Source organism: Psammomys obesus, unplaced genomic scaffold, assembly GCF_907164565.1.
Source record: "Psammomys obesus unplaced genomic scaffold, mPsaObe1.curated_primary_1811, whole genome shotgun sequence".
Lineage (NCBI taxonomy): Eukaryota > Metazoa > Chordata > Mammalia > Rodentia > Muridae > Psammomys > Psammomys obesus.
In genome coordinates, this window is record NW_026585644.1 from 56,890,516 (window position 1) to 56,909,114 (window position 18,599).

Below are 18,599 nucleotides of genomic sequence, written 5' to 3' on the forward strand. Positions count from 1 at the left end.
CTAAATCTTTAGTTTGTCCATTTAACTTTTAGTCCTTGTGAAAGTCAGCAAACTAGAAATGAACCAATGGATGGTGGTATTAAGGAAAGATGATAGAATATAGCTAAAAATGAAAGCCAAAATAAAAATATTGGGACAGTTCAAGCATGACATGGACCTAGAAATGCATTTCAGTGCAACCCACACTTTCCTAACTAGTAAAAATAACCAAGTGAGGTGTTATGATGTTAACTAGTTAATAAGTTCATAAGTTAACTAGTACTGTTGATGTTATAGTTGGTCCTACTATTCAGAGCTGCTTTCAGCAGTGCAGTCTTTTGTTGTTGTTAATTAAAACACAATGGCACCCTTTTATCCTTTCCCCATTTTCCCTCTAACCCCTTCCATGTACACCACTGCTTAAATTCATGGCCTCTAGACTCTTTCTTTATTTGTTGATAGATGCACATTTATAAAGACATACACATGTACAAATGTATGTGCATCCCTAAATATATAAATAAAACCTTCCTACTCTATATAATACTTGTATGCGCACTATTTTATACATGATCACTTGTTACCAGGTAACAATTTGTGTGAAGAGTTGTTCTTCCCCTGAAAATCATCAAAATGTACCAACTCTATCCCAATTTATTGTGTGTCTGCTAAAAGTAGAAATAAGTAAAAACTAACTCATAATGATAATTTGGAAAACCAGCCTAAATTTATATGCCAAATAACATATTTTAAGGATATCATATTTGTGAGCTATTAATTTATTGTCCACAGGAATAATATAAGTTCTTTGAACAGAGGCCAAATGTAGAGAATTATACTGATGCTTAGAGTTATGAAAACTGAAATATGGAAATGGGTGACAAAAATGAGATAAAGAATGTTGATACAAAAAAAAAACAATAGGGAAATTAAAGATACATACTTCAGAAGAGACTGAGTTTGGAGACATAGTCCCCAAGTTGAAAATAGATGAAGAAAATGTTGAAGAAAAACTAAAAACTGGTGCTTCCAAAGGCCCCAAGAAAAACTTTCCTAGGATGAAATAGTCAGGAACATTCCAGATTGCAAAAGGTGCCCAACAAGAACTATGTATCACAAAAGTGTTATATGAAATCAAGTGTTGATAACAACCTCTAACCCTAGTAGAAGACTATACAAGAAAAAATCCAAACAGAACATTATACAGTTTTAAAATTTTGAATTAAAACCATGACTACTACTAGGAGATTGCGCAGTGAGACAGAATAGTGAAATAAATTACTGAACCTATGCAATTACACTTTCTATTTTTCATTTGCCTTAGATTTCTACTACCTCTTTCAAAATATTCTTTTTATTGTAAAACACATACAGCTTGTATAAATATATGTATATGTGCATACATATGTATATAAATACATCCATGCATATAAATGTGAGTGGATGTGTTTGAAAAGAAAAACAAATATATGCTTCACATATAAGAACAAACATACTGCATTTTTTTTCTTGGGACTGAAACCAGAAATAATTACTAAAGTCTTATAAGAAGTGAGTATTTAGGTCAAAACTATAAGTTTCCGGCTTTCATAGAAAGATGAGTTTTCTTTATCATTTTTGAAGAATTTCATACATGCAATAAATTAAGTCCAGCCCCTATATCATTCCCTCAAATATCCTTTTAAATATTCTTTCTACCACTATTCCTTTCTTCAACTACTCCAAATTTCATGTGATTTTATGCAAAACTCAGCAAGTTCTCTTGGTCCCAATAGAAAATTCTGGTGGTCAGCACAGAGCATAACTCTAAACTATCTTACCTGTGTATATAAACTCTTTCTATCATTTGTTTTAAAATTATTCTCAGCATGAACTTCAATATTATGGCTTTGTCTATATTTTTAGTCCTGCTCTCAAGGCTGAAAAAACAATCCTTCAGACAGAATGAGAGTAGAATATGTTCTCAGTATTAAATCTTTGGGAAGGTAGAAATGAGCGCTAAAGCACCACTGTGCAGCATGTCTTTCTGTTATTGTTGAAACTTATTAAGTCAGAGTTACAAATCTCATAGAGCAGGGACAGATTTAAAGAACTATACCATAATAGAAGGATAGAATGTTCATGAACATTTTTCAAGATTTTAGTCAAATGTAGTATTTTAACAAACTAAGCCAAAAGATATTTATGGACCATCCTTTCTGGGCTTGTGTTCATAAAAATCAAAACAAAACAAAACAAACTTTGTATGATGCTAATTCAGAAACTCTCATGTTACTACAAAATTAACTATAGTTCTGAGACCTTGTATGTGCTCATGGGTTTGCTCATGATTAATGGCTATCCTTCACCTGGGTTGTATACATTTCATCTTATCCTGTCCTTTCTCTTCTAAAGTCAATATCGTATTGGTGATCTTTAGTTGGGAATGTATCCCTGTTCTTCAGGTCATGGACACATCACCAGCTTAAGCACCAATATGGGTGCCTGGGGTTCATGGAAAAGTCCATGAAGCTTGTGTTAGTTTGTTTCTTTGTTTTTAAGTCCAGGACTTGTTTTATTTTATCTATAGAAGCTAAGGCAGGAATTCAAGACAGGAAACTGGAGGCAAGAGCTGTAGCAGAGCAAATAGGATCACTGACTTGCTTTCAGATCGATGGTCAATTCTCTTTTTTTATACATTCAGATCTACCTTCCCAGGATGACATCTTCTTCCTCCATCAAGAAGGATTTTAGAAAATGTCTCCATCAATATGCCCACAGACCAGCCTAATGGAGGTAATTCCTTAATAAAGGTTCTCTCTTCCCATTTGTCTACAGTTTATGGCAAATAGACAAAACTAACTAGCACAAACTCACCTTTAAAAAAATTCTGTGGGGTAGAATAACATTCCGAGGTTTAGTTCAAGGACTAAGTATGATGCCATAATTATTTAACATAGTAAGAAGAAAAAGCATGACAGAAAGGTTTGATAAGTTTAGACTGTACATCAGGAACTTTTTACACCTTTTTGCTAATGAATGTTAGCCGATTCCATGAAAGCTTGGATAGACCCAATCACTATGTTGCTTCAGAGAAAAGACTGAACATCACATTGTTTGATAAAACTCAGGAAGCAATGTACACACCAATAAAGGATAAGGTCTTTTCAGAATTCTCACAAGGGCATGAGATCCATTAGATAGATATAGACAGGAAGTGGAGATCTTTCATTGTCTTCTTTCTTTATAATAACAAAAAATACCACATATTTGAAGCCTTGTATTAAGAGTTATTCTAGATATGTTCCTTAATTTAACTTAATCTTCTCAAGAACAGTAGAAAAGCCTAGCTTACTCTTTTTTTTCTTCCATAAGCAAAGCCGGGAACAGAAACACTATTCAATTGGCTCACAGCATTAAACAAAGGACAGGAGATTTAAATACAGAAAAGAAAAAAAAAACTTTCAAAAGATTTGACCTACTCTGTTTGAGAAAGTACCCTGACTTAATATTGTATCCAGCCACTATACTAAAGGTGTTTATCAGCTGAAAGAGTTTTCTTGTTGAATTCTTGTGGTCACTAAAGTATACTATCATATCATCTGGGAATAGTGAAACTTTGACCTCTTGCTTTCTCATCTGTATCTCATTGATCTCCTTTACGTGTCTTCTTGCTCTAGATAGGACTTCCAGAACTATGTTGAATAGATATAGAGAGGGTGGGCAGCCTTGCCTTGTCCCTGATTTAAGTAAGACTGATTTAAGTTTCTCTTCATTGAGTTTGATGTTGGCTATAGGCTTGCTGTATATTGCCTTTACTATGTTTAGGTATGTGCCTTGTATTCCTGATCTCTCTAAGACTTTAAACATGGATCCTGCCAAAAGCAATTGACAGATTCAATGCCATTCCCATCAAAATACCAATACAATTCTTTACAGACCTTGAAAGAAAATTCTCAACTTCATGTAGAGAAACAGAAAACCCAGAATTTCCAAAAGGATTCTGTACAACTGATCATCTGGAAGTATCTCCATCACCAATCTCAAGCTGTACTACAAATTACAATAGAAATAAAAATGGCATGATATTGGGGGGCAGAGCCAAGATGGCGACAAGCACACACAGATCCTGAGCTGTGGAAGAGATAAACTGTCGCAGCTCTGAACCCAGAAAAACAACGGTGAGGCTTTCTAAATGACAGGGAATATTGCACAAGGTGAGGACTTTGATCTTGGGTCACCCGGGGACTTGTTTGGGGAAAGAGAGAAAGATCCTCTGATCCCCAGCACTCCCCTCTCGCAGACCTTTCCCCTCCCCCACACAGCGAACTCAACAAGATTCTCAGAGCAGACCTAACTGCCTGTGGTCTGCAGTGGCTGAGGCAGAGCTTCTACCCTTTAGCGGCAACTGCCAGTGGTACCGGTCTCAGAGAACCAGAGACCCATGGAACCAGACCCGCAAGGCACCATCCTCTCAGGGTCCCAGGGTGCTAGCCGCCATACTGGCTCCGTAGAATCGCCCAGCCACTGACTGTACTCCCTGCCCAATCCCACAGTGACAGATAATACGCTATATACACACCAAAACCAGGCAGAAACACCATACAAGCTAGGCACACCAGGCACTGGGCCTCCCAAGCTCGGGAAGCACAGAGGAGAGCCTGCAGGAATTCGCAGAAAGCATATGGACTGGCAAGGCAGTCCCCAGCAACAGAGGGACTTCCTAACCTGGCAGCAAAGCAGCATTGAGCTGGCAGGGCACATCAGGCCTCCAGCTTAAGACCAACCAGGGCTAAACCAGAGAGCAGAGGTCCCAGCTACCTCAGTCCCTGCCGACCACCTAAAGATCTCCAGCTACCGTAGGACTTCCTAACCTGGCAGTGGCAGCAGCAGTGAGCTGGTGGAGCACATCAAAGAAGCAGGACCAAACCAGAGAGAAGAGACCCCAGATATCCCGATCCCTGCCAAGTGACCTGCCTGAGAGTGAGTGCGCCACTGAGAACCTGCAGAGACCCAGACCCAGGGTCCTTATAAAACAGAAGCCAGGCAAGCCAGGCATCGAAACCCCTCCCACACACATACCCACTTTGGGAAACAGAGGGGCACTTGGGACATTGGAGCTTCTACTCTGTGGGTCTAATTGAGGAGTTAAGGCAGTTAATGCCAGAAATTGCACTGCAATCATCACTAGCGCCTGCAAATATACAGTGCAGAGCCACTCCTACACACTCAAGGGCTCAACATTATCTGTCACTCTGTCCCTTGAGAAGCACGTCAACCCACACTTACAGACACAACACACATACACACACACAAGCCTGCATTTGCCCCATTTGGGCCTGCATACTTTTCTCCCACAGGTACAGCTAGTCCTCAGCACACGCTGAGAACACGGGATCTCTCTCAGCTTCCTGAAGAACTCTCCAGAGGCCAGAGAGAGACAGTACCAGTCTGATTTGCAGAATCCAAAAAAAAAGGGAAGGTTTCAGATAAGCCAATGGCCAGCGGTAGGTGAAAGATCACTTCCAACATAAATCAGGACATCATGACTACACCAGCAAACCCCAAAATTGATGGATACTCCAATTCATCAGAAGCACAGGAAAATGACTTTAAAGCCATGCTACCCAATTATTTGAGGCTCATAAGGAGGACATGAACAATTCTTTCAAAGAGTTGGCCGGTCAATTGGAGGTAAAGAAAGAAGAAATAGACAAAATCCTTAAAGAAACACAGGCAAACATAGCCAAACAAATAGAGGCACAAGTAGAGATAAAATTAGTGACATATAAAAAGGAAATGAACAAAGAAATAGAGACCATCATAGAGAGACAGGAATCCAAATTCAAACACATGAAAGAAATGGTGCAAGGCATGAAAACAGAATTAGAATCAATAAAGAAAACACAAACTGAGAAAACCCTTGAGCTGGAGAACTTGGAGAAAAGATCAGGAACCACAAAGTAAGCATCACCACCAGAATACAAGAGATGAAAGAGAGAATCTCTGGAGCTGAAGATATATCTGCAGAAATTGAAACTTCTCACAAAGAAAAAGTAAAATCAGAAAAGTTCCAATCACAAAATATCCAAGAAATCAAGGACACTATGAAAAGAAGAAATCTAAGAATAATAGGAATTGATGAAAAAGAAGACTCCAGGCTCCAAGGTCCAGAAAATATTTTCAAGGAAATCATAGAAGAAAATTTTCCCAACTTAAAGAAAGAGATGTCCGAAAATATACAAGAGGCCTACGGAACACCAAATAGACTAGAACAGAAAAGAAACACATCACGTCACATCATAGTCAAAACACTAAATCTACAGAACAAAGAAAAGACATTAAAAGCAGCAAGGAAAAAAGGCCAAGTAACATATGAAGGTAGACCTATCAGAATCACACCGGACTTCTCATCAAAAACTATGAAAGCCAGAAGGGCCTGGGCAAGTGTCATGGAGACTCTAAGAGATCACAAATGTCAATCTAGACTACTATACCCTGCAAAGCTTTCAATCAACATAGATGGAGAAAACAAAATATTCCATGACAAAACTAAATTTACACAATATCTACACAGCAAACCAGCCCTACAGAAGATACGAGAAGGAAAACTACAATCCAACAAAAACAACTTCACCCAAGAAAACAGGGCATACAGATAATATCCCAACAAAAATGAAGAGAAAACAAGCATGAAACAGGGTACGATCACCGACTCCATTACAAAAGGAACTAACATGCATTGGTTACTATTATCTATCAATATCAATGGACTCAACCTGCCAATAAAAAGACACAGGCTAACAGAATGGTTGCAGAAACATGATCCAAAATTCTGTTGCATCCAAGAAATGCAACTCTGCAACAAAGATAAACACTACCTCAGAGTAAAGAGCTGGAAAAATGTTTTTCAAGCAAATGGTTCCAGAAAACAAGCTGGAGTAGCAATCTTAATATCTAATAAAATAGACTTTCAACCCAAGTTAATAAAAAAAGATAAGGAGGCCCCTATATTCTCATCAAAGGAAAAATCCACCAAGAGGACATCACAATTTTGAATATCTATTTCCTAAATACAAGAGCACCTACATTCATAAATGAAACAATATTAAAGCTTAAATCACACGTCGATCCTAAAACCCTAATAGTGGGAGACTACAAGACTCCACTCTCACCAAGGGACAGATCAACTCGACAGAAATCAAATAAGGAAATAAAAACACTTACAAAGACACTAAAACAAATGGACCTAATAGAGGTCTACAGATCTTTTCATCCAAACTCAAAAGAGTATACCTTCTTTTCAGCACCCCATGGAACCTTCTCCAAAATAGACCATATAGTTGGTCATAAAGAAAGCCTCAACAGATACAAAAAGATTGAAATAATCCTTGTATTCTATCTGACCACCATGGACTTAAGCTGGACCTCAACAACAACAGAAATAGCAAACAGCCTACACGCACATGGAAACTGAACAACTTGTTACTCAATGACAGCTGGGTTAAGGAAGAAATAAAGAAAGAAATTATAGACTTCCTAGAATTCAATGAAAATGAAGGCACAACATACCCAAATTTATGGGACACATTGAAAGCAGTGCGCAGGGGAAATTTTTAGCACTAAAAGTGCCTGCAAGAAGAAATTCGTAACATCACATACAAACAACTTAATGGCCCAACTGAAAACCCTAGAGAAAAAAAGAAGCAGATACACCCAAGAGGAGCAGACAGCTGGAAATAATCAAACTCAGGGCTGAAATCAATCAATTGGAAACAAATAAAACTGTTCAAAGAATCAATGAAACAAAAAGCTGGTTCTTTGAGAAAATCAACAAGATAGACAAACCCTTAGCCAAACTAACTCAAAAGCAGAGAGAATCTATCCAAATCAACAAAATCAGAGATGAAAAGGTTGACATAACTACAGACACTGAGGAAATATAAACAATCATTAGGTCATACTACAAAAGCCTATATGCCACAAAATTTGAAAACCTAAATGAAATGGACAATTTTCTTGATAGATTCCATCTTCCAACATTAAGTCAAGATCAGGAAGAAAGACTGAACAGCCCTATATCCCCCAAGGAAATTGAAGCAGTCATTCACAGTCTCCCCTCCAAAAAAAGCCCTGGGCCAGATGGTTTCAGCGCAGAATTCTACCAGACCTTCAAAGAAGTGCTCACACACTATCCTCAAACTATTCCACAAAATAGAAACAGAAGGTACATTACCAAACTCATTCTATGAAGCAACAGTCACCCTGATACGTAAACCACACAAAGACCCAACAAAAAAAGAGAACTTCAGACCTATCTCTCTTATGAACATTGACCCAAAAATACTCAATAAAATACTTGCAAACCGAATCCAAGAACACATCAAAGATATCATCCACCATGATGAAGTAGGCTTCATCCCAGGCATGCAAGGGTGGTTCAACATACAGAAATCCATCAATGTAATCCACCACATAAACAAACTGAAGGAGAAAAACCACATGATCATCTCCTTAGATGCTGAAAAAGCATTTGACAAAGTCCAACACCCATTCATATTTAAAGTCTTGGAGAGATCAGGAATACAAGGCACATATCTAAATATAGGAAAAGCAATATACAGCAAGCCTATTGCCAACATCAAACTCAATGGAGAGAAACTTAAATAAATCCCACTGAAATCAGGGACAAGACAAGGCTGCCCACACTCTCCATACCTCTTCAACATCGTACTTGAAGTCCTAGCCAGAGCAATAAGATAACTAAAGGAGATCAAGGGGATACAAATTGGAAAGGAAGAGGTCAAAGTGTCACTATTCGCAGATGATTTGATAATATATATGAGCAAACCCAAAAATTCAACCAGAGAACTCCTCCAGATGATAAACACCTTCAGCAAAGTGGCAGGATACAAAATCAACTCAAAAAAAATCAGAAGCCCTCCTGTCTACCAAAGACAAAAAGGCCGAGAAAGAAATTAGGGAAACAACACCCTTCACAATAGCCACGAATAACATAAAGTACCTTGGGGTGACTCTAACCAAGCAAGTGAAAGACTTGTTTGAGAAAATATTCAAGTCTCTGAAGTAAGAAATTGAAGAAGATCTCAGAAGATGGAAAGCTCTCCCGTGCTCATGGATTGGAAGGATTAACATTATGAAAATTGCCATCCTGCCAAAAGCAATCTACAGATTCAATGCAATTCTCATCAATATACCAACTCAATTCTTTACAGACCTTGAAAAAAAGATTCTCAGCTTCATATGGAGAAAGAAAAAACCCAGAATCTCCAAAACAATCCTGTACAACAGCAGATCATCTGGAGGTATCTCCATCCCCGATCTCAAGTTGTACTACAGAGCAATAGTAATAAAAACTGCATGGTATTGGCATAAAAACAGAAAGGAGGATCAATGGAACTGCATAGAAGACCCAGATATAAAACCACACACCTATGAATACTCGATTTTCGAAAGATGAGCCAAAACCATTCAATGGAAAAAAGACAGCATCTTCAACAAATGGTGCTGGTCCAAGTGGATGTCCACATGCAGAAAAATGAAAATAGATCTATATTTATCATCCTACACAAAACTAAAGTCCAAGTGGATCAAAGACCTCAACATAAAACCAGATACTATAAATATGTTAAAAGAAAAAGTGGGGAAAAGCCTAGAACTCATTGGTACAGGAGACAACTTCCTGAACAGAACACCAACAACACAGGCTCTAAGAGCAGCAATCAATAAATGGGGCCTCATGAAACTGAAAATCTTCTGTAAAGCAAAGGACACTGTCATCAAAACAAAACGACTGCCTACAGATTGGGAAAGACTCTTCACTAACCCTTTATCTGACAGAGGACTAATATCGAGTATATACAAAGAACTAAAGAAGCTGAAAAGCAGCAAACCAAGTAATCCAATTAAAAAATGGGGAACAGAGCTAAACAGAGAATTCTTGACAGAGGACTATCGATTGGCAGAGAAACACTTAAATTAATGCTCATCCTCATTATCCATCAGGGAAATGCAAATCAAAACGACCCTGAGATATCACCTTACACCCGTCAGAATGGCCAAGATGAAAAACTCAAGGGACAACACATGCTGGAGAGGTTGTGGAGAAAGGGGAACCCTCCTCCACTGCTGGTGGGAATGTAAACTGGTACAACCACTCTGGAAATCTATCTGGCGCTTTCTAAGACAATTAGGAATAGTGCTTTCTCAAGACCCAGCTATACCACTGCTAGGTATATACCCAAAGTTTGCTCAAGTACACAAAAGGGATATTTGCTCAACCACATTTATAGCAGCTTTATTTTTAATAGCCAGAACCTGGAAACAACCCAGATGTCCATCAACGGAGGAATGGGTACAGAAATTGTAGTATTTTTACACAATGGAATGCTACTCAGCAATCAAAAAGGAGGAAATCATGAAATTTGCAGGCAAATGGTGGGATCTAGAAAAGATCATCCTGAGTGAAATATCCCAGAAGGAGAGAGACAAACACGGTATATACTCACTTAATGACCTATAAGATATGATAAACATAATGAAATCTGTACACCTAAAAAAGATAATCAAGAGAGCGGTCGTGGGGTAAGATGATTAATCCTCATTTAGAAAGACAGATGGGATGTGCATTGAACATATGACAGAAGTCTACTGAGCGCATTTGAAAGACTCTAAGTAGCAGTATTTTCAAAGCAAAGACTCATGACCAAACTTTTGGCAGAATACAGGGAATCATAAGAAAGAAGGCCAGTTAGTCTGATGGGGAAAAGATAGGAGCTCCACAAGGACCAAATATATCTGGGCACAGGGTCTTTTCTGAGACTGACATTCAACCAAGGACCATGTATGGATATAACCTAGAACCTCTGCTCAGATGTAGCCTGTGGTAGCTCAGTAAACAATTGTTTTCCCATAGTGAGGGGAACAAGGACTATTTCTAACAGGAACTCAATGACTTGCTCTTTGGCCTCCCCACACCCCAAGGGAGGAGCAGTCCTGTTTGGCCACAGAGGAGAACTTTGCAGCCAGTCCTGAAGATAACTGATAAAACAGGATCAGATGAATGGGGAGGAGGTCTCCCCTATCAGTGGACTTGGGAAGGGGCACTGTGGAGAAAGGGAGGGCGGGACTGAGAGGGAATGAGGAATCAGGATAAGGCTGGGATACAGAGTTAATAAAATGTAACTGATACGAAAAAATAAAATTAAAAAAATAAATAAATTAAAAAAAGAAAAGAAAATAAAGAAGATGACCTTACGTCTATACTGATGAAAAGGATAATAGAGGAAAGAAATAAAATACGTAAATAATTAGAGGAACATAAAACCAAACAGATCATGCTATCCGTAAATAAATGGAGGAAGTTAAAGACAAGCAGATTATGGCCATCCTTGAAGAAAAAAGGGAAGATGCAGCCAAACAGCTTGCAGCCTTCAGAGAAGAAATAATTAAATCACTGAAAGAAATAAAAGAAACAGAGTTCAAGGAACTAAAAGAAAAAGAGGAAAATACAATCAGACAGGTGAAGGAAGTAAACAAAACAACTCAAGACCTGAAGATAGAACTGGAAAATTAAACAAAAGACAAATGTAGGAAATAATGGAAAGGAAGAACTTAGGGAAGAAAACAGGAACTAAAGAGGTAAGCATAACCAACAGACTACAAGATATGGAAGAAAGAATCTCAGGTGTAGAAGATACAATGGAAGAAATTGATGAATCTGTCAAAGAAAATATTAAATCCAAAAAATTCCTGACACAGACCGTCCAAGAAATCCAAGACAATATGAATAGACAAAACCTAAGAATAATAGGTATAGAAGAAAAAGAAGATTCCCTTCTCCAAGGCCCAGAAAATATTTTCAACAAATCATTGAAGAAAATTTCCCCAAGTTAAAGGAGAAGCCAATAACACCCAACAAATTTGACCAGAAAAGAAAATCCACCTGCCACATAATAATCAAAACAGTAAGTATACAGAACAAAGAAAAAATACTAAAAGCTGCAAGGGGAAAAGGCCAAGTAACATATAACAGCAAACCCATTAAATCACACCTGACTTTTCAACAGAAACTATGAAAGCCAGAAGGTCCTGGACAGATAAGATGCAGACCCTAAGAGAACACAGATATCAGCCCAGGCTACTATACCCTGCAAAACTCTCACTCCTCATGGACGGAGAAAACAAGATATTCAATGAAAAAAACAAATTTCAACAATACCTACACACAAATCCAACATTACAGAAGACACTAGAAGGGAAAATACAACCCAAGAAAATTAGCTTCTGTCAAGAAAACACAGGAATCAATTAACCTTACTACAGTAAAACAAAAAGCAACCAAACACAACAACCTGATGACAACAGCCAACATCAAAATCAAAGGCTCAAACAGCCACTGGTCATTAATCTCTCTCAGCATCAATGGACACAACTCCCCAGTAAAAACACACAGATTAACAGAATAGATAGGTAAACAAAACCCAGCAATCTGTTGCATACAAGAAACACACCTAAGGCACAAAGATAGACATTACCTGAGGGTAAAAGTTTGGAAGACAACTTTCCAAGCAAATAGACCCAAGAAACAAGCAGGAGTAGCCATTCTAATATCTGACAAAATAGACTTTCGACCAAAATTAATAAAAAAGAGCTGGGGAAGTTCACATCATACATCAAGCGAAAATTCCACCAAGAAGACATCACAATCCTGAACAACTGTGCCCCAAATACAAGAGCACCCACATTTGTAAAAGAAACATTGATAAAATTTAAAGCACATATAGATCCCCACACATTAATAGTGGGAGACTTCAACACCCCACTCTCAACAAAGGACAGGACAATAAACCAGAAATTAAACAAAAACAATATCTCTGACAGAGTTCATGAATCAAATGGACCTCACAGACATTTAGAGAACTTTACACCCAAACACAAAAGAATTTAACTTCTTCTCAGCACCTCATGGAACCTTCTCCAAAATAGACCATATAGTTGGTCACAAAGCAAGCCTCAACAGATACAAGAAGACTGAAATAACCCCTTGTATCCTGTCTGATCACCATGGATTAAAGCTGGACTTGAACAACAACAGAAATAGCAAAAAGCCTACACACACATTGAAAGTAAACAACTTGTTACTAAATGACAGCTGGGTCAGAGAAGAAATAAAGAAAGAAATTAAAGCCTTTCTAGAACTCAATGAAAATGAAGACACAACATACCCAAACTTGTCGGACACAATGAAAGCAGTGCTAAGAGGAAAGTTCATAGCACTAAGTGCCTTCAAGAAGAAATTCGAGACAGCTCATTCAAGCAACTTAATGGCCCACTTAAAAACCCTAGAAAAAGAAGAAGCAGACACATCAAAAAGGAGTAGAAGGCTGGAAATAATCAAACTCAGGGCTGAAATCAATCAATTAGAAACAAACAATTCAAAGAATCAATGAAACCAAGAGCTGGTTCTATGAGAAAATCAACAAGATTGACAAATCCTTAGCCAAGCTAACTAAAAGGCAGAGAGACACCACCCAAATCAACAAAATCAGAAATGAAAAGGGGGACATAACTACAGACACTGAGGAAATCCAAACAATCATTAGGACTTGCTTCAAAAGTCTATATGCCACAAAATTTGAAAATCTAAGTGAAATCGACAATTCTCTTGATCGATTTGACTTACCAAAGGTGAATCAGGACCAGGTAAATAAATTAAATAGTCCTATATCCCCCAAAGAAATAGAAGCAGTAATCGAAAGTCTCCCATCCAAAAAAATCCCAGGACCAGATGGCTTCAGTGCAGAATTCTACCAGACATTCAAAGAAGAGCTAACTCCAATTCTCTTCAAACTATTCCACAAAATAGAAACAAAAGGAACATTACCAGACTCATTCTATGAAGCCACAGTCACCTTGGTACCTAAACCTCACAAAGACTCAACCAAAAAAGAGAATTTCAGGCCAATCTCCCTTATGAACATTGATGCAAAAATACTTAACAAAATACTTGCAAACCGAATCCAAGAACACATCAAAGATATTATCCACTATGACAAAGTAGGCTTCATCCCAGGTATGCAGGGGTGGTTCAATATACGGAAATCCATCAATGTGATCCACCATATTAACAAACTGAAAGAAATAAACCACATGATAATCTCCGTAGATGCTGAAAAAGCATTTGACAAAATCTAACATCCATTCATGTTTAAAGTACTGGAGAGATCAGGGATACAAGGCACATATCTAAACATAGTAAAGGCGATATACAGCAAGCCTATAGCCAACATCAAACTGAACTGAGAGAAACTTAAAGCAATCCCACTGAAATCAGGGACAAGAGAAGGCTACCCAATTTCTCCATATCTCTTCAACATAGTTCTGGAAGTCCTTGCTAGAGCAATAAGACAGTTGAAGGAGATCAAGGGGATACAGATGGGAAAGGAAGAAGTCAAATTATCACTATTTGCAGATGATATGATAGTATACATAAGTGACCCCAAAAACTGTACCAGGGAATTCCTACAGCTGATAAACACCTTCAGCAAAGTGGCCAGATACAAAATTAACTAAAAAAAAAAAAAATCAGTAGCACTCCTGTATACAAAAGACAAAAGGGCTGAGAATGAAATTAGAGAAACAACACCCTTCATAATAGCCACAAATTACATAAAGTACCTTGGTGTAACCCTAACCAAGCAAGTCAAAGACTTGTATGAAAAAAATTTCAAGACTCTGAAGAAAGAATTAGAAGAAGATATGATAAGATGGAAAGATCTCCCATGCTCATGGCTTGGCAGATTATCATAGTAAAAATGGCCATCTTATCAAAAGCAATCTACAGATTTAATGCAATTCCCATTAAAATGCCAATACAATTCTTTACCAACCTGGAAAGAAAAATTCTCAACTTCATATGGAATAACAAGAAACCCAGAATTGCTAAAACATTCCTCTACAATAATGGTCTTCTGGAGATATTTCCATCCCTGATCTCAAGCTGTATTATAGAGTAACAGTTATAAAAACTGCATAGTACTGGCATAGAAACAGAATGGTGTATCCATGGAACAGAAGAGAACACCCAGAAATAAACCCACACACTTATGGACACCTGATTTTGACAAAGGTACCAAAACCATACAATGGAAAAAATATAGCATCTTCAACAAATGGTGCTTGTCTAACTGGATGTCTATATGTAGAAAAATGAAAATAGATCCATACTTATCACCCTGCTTAAAACTGAAGTCCAAGTGGATCAGAGACCTCAACATAAAACCAGACACATTAATTCGGCTTGAAAAAAAGTGGGGAATACCGTAGAACTCATTGGTATAGGAGAAAACTTCCTGAACAGAACACCAACAGCACAGGCTTTAAGAGCAATAATCAATAAATGGGACCTCATGAAACTGAACAGCTTCTGTAAAGTAAAGGACACCATCATCAAAACAAAGTGACTGCCTACAGATTGGTAAAGAATCATCACCAAGCCTTTATCTGACAGAGGAGTCATATCCAGTACACATAAAGAACTAAAGAAGCTGAAATCCAGCAAACCAAGTAATCCACTTTAAAAGATGGGGAACAGAGCTAAAGGGAGAATTCTCTGTAGAGGAATATCGAATGGCAGAGAAACACTTAAATAAATGCTCAACTTCATTAGCCATTAGGAAAATGCAAATCAAAACAACCCTGAGATTTCACCTTATACCCATCAGAATAGGCAAGATGAAAAACTCAAGTGACAACACATGCTGGAGAGGTTGTGGAGAAAGGGGAACCCTTCTCCTCTGCTGGTGGGAATGTAAAGTTGTACAACCACTCTGGGAATCAATCTGATGCTTTCTCAGACAACTAGGAATAGCGCTTCCTCAAGAACCAGGCATAGCACTCTTAGGCATATACCCAAAAGAGGTTCAAGTACACAAAAGGACTTTTGCTCAACCAAGTTTGTAGCAGCTTTCTTTGTAATAGCCAGAAGCTGGAAACAGCCCAGATGACCCTCAACTGAAGAATGGATGCAGAAACTGTGGTACATCTATACAATGGAGTATTACTCTGCAATGAAAAATAAGGAAATCATGAAATTTGCAGGTAAATGGTGGGACCTGGAAAGGATCATCCTGAGTGAGTTGTCCCAGAAGCAAAAAGACACACATGGTATATACTCACTCATATAAACATACAACATAGGATAAACCCACTAAAATCTGTACATCTAAACAAACTAAGCAAAAGAGAGGACCCTAACTAAAATGTTCAGTCCCCATCCTGAAAGGCAAAGAGGATGGACATCAGAAGAAAAAGAAAATAGGAAACAACCATGAAACCTGCCACAGAGGGCCTCTGAAAGCCTCTGCAGTGCAGACTGTCAAAGTAGAGGCTGAGACAGATGGCCAACCGATGGGCAGAGTGAATGGAATTTTATGTAAGAAATGGGAAATAGTAAGATCTGGAGAGGACAGGAACTCCACAAGGAGAACACCAGAACAAGATAATTTGATCACAGGGAACTTCCCAAAGACTCATACTCCAACCAAGGATTATCTTTGGAGATAACCTAGAACCCTAAATATGCAGCCACTTCAGATGAGAACTGATAGACTAAGATCAGAAAGAAGGAGAGGAGGACCTCCCCTATCAGTGGACTTGGGGAGGGGCATGCATGCAAAAGGGGAGGAGGGCGGGACTGGGAGGGATGGAGGGAGGGGCTTATGGTGGGTACAAAATGAATAAAGTGTAATTAATAAAAAAATAAAAAAAGAAAAAGAATCCTATATGCCATAAAATTTGAAAATCTAAATGAAATGGACAATTTTCTTGACAGAGTCCATCTACCAAAATTAAGTCAAGATCAGGTAGAAAGACTGAAGAGCCCTATATCTCTCAAGGAAATTGAAGCAGTCATTAACATTCTCCCTTCCAAAAAAAGCCCTGGGCCTGATGGCTTCAACACAGAATTCTACAAGATCCTCAAAGAAGTGCTAACAGCAATTCTCCTCAAACTATTTCACAAAATAGAAACAGAAGGAACACTACCAAACTCATTCTATGAAGCCACAGTCACCTTGATACCTAAACCACACAAAGACCCAACAAAAAAAGAGAACTTCAGACCTATCTCTCTTATGAACATTGACCCAAAAATACTCAATAAAATACTTGCAAACCGAATCCAAGAACACATCAAAGATATCATCCATCATGACCAAGTAAGCTTTATTCCTGGCATGCAAGGGTGGTTCAACATATGATAATCCATCAATGTAATCCACCACATAAACAAAATGAAGGAGAAAAATCTCATGATCATCCCCTTAGATGCCGAAAAAGCATTTGACAAAGTCCAACACCCATTCATGTTTAAAGTCTTGGAGGGATCAGGGATAAAAGGCACATACCTAAACATAGTAAAGGCAATATACAGCAAGCCTATAGCCAACATCAAACTCAATGGAGAGAAACTTAAATCAATCCCACTGATATCAGGGACAAGACAAGGTTTCCCATTGTCTCCATATCTCTTCAACACAGTACGTTAGGTTCTAGCCAGAGCAATAAGACAACTAAAACAGATCAAGGGGATACAGATCGGAAAGGAAGAGCTCAAAGTCTTACTATTCGCAGAAGATATAATAGAATACATGAGTGACTCCAAAAATTGAACCAGAGAACTTCTTCAGCTGATAAACACCTTCAGCAAAGTGGCAGGATACAAAATCAACTCAAAAAAATCAGAAGCCCTCCTGTATACCAAAGACAAAAAGCATGACAAAGAAATTAAGGAAACAACACTCTTCACAGTAGCCACTAATAACATAAAGTACCTTGGTGTGACTCAAACCAAGCAAGTGAAAGACCTGTTTGAGAAAAACTTCAAGTCTCTGAAGAAAGAAATTGAAGAAGATCCCACAAGTTGGAAAGATCTCCCGTGCTCATGGATTGGTAGGATTAACATTGTGAAAATGGCCATCCTGCCAAAAGCAATCTACAGATTCAATGCAATTCCCATCAAAATACCAACTCAATTCTTTACAGACCTTCTCCGCTTCATATGGAGAAACAAAAAACCTATAATCTCCAAAACGATCCTGGACAACAACCGATCATCTGGAGGTATCTCCATCCTCGATCTCAAGCTGTACTACCAGGCAACAGTAATAAAAACTGCATAGAAACAGAAAGGAGGATCAATGGAACTGAATAGAAGACCCAGATATAAACCCACACACCTATGAATACTTGATATTTGATAAAGAAGCCAAAATCATTCATTGGAAAAAATACAGCATCTTCAACAAATGGTGCTGGTCCAACTGGATGTCTAAATGCAGAAAAATGAAAATATATCCATATTTATCACCCTGCATAAAACTAAAGTCCAACTGGATCAAGGACCTCAACATAAAACCAGATAATCTAAATCAGTTGGAAAAAAAAGTGGGGAACAACCTAGAACTCATTGGCACAGGAGACAACTTCCTGAACAGAACATCAACAGCACAGGCTCTAAGAGCAACAATCAATAAATGGGACCTCATGATACTGAAAAGCTTCTGTAAAGCAAAAGACAGTGTTATCAAAACAAAACGCCTGCCTACAGATTGGGAAAG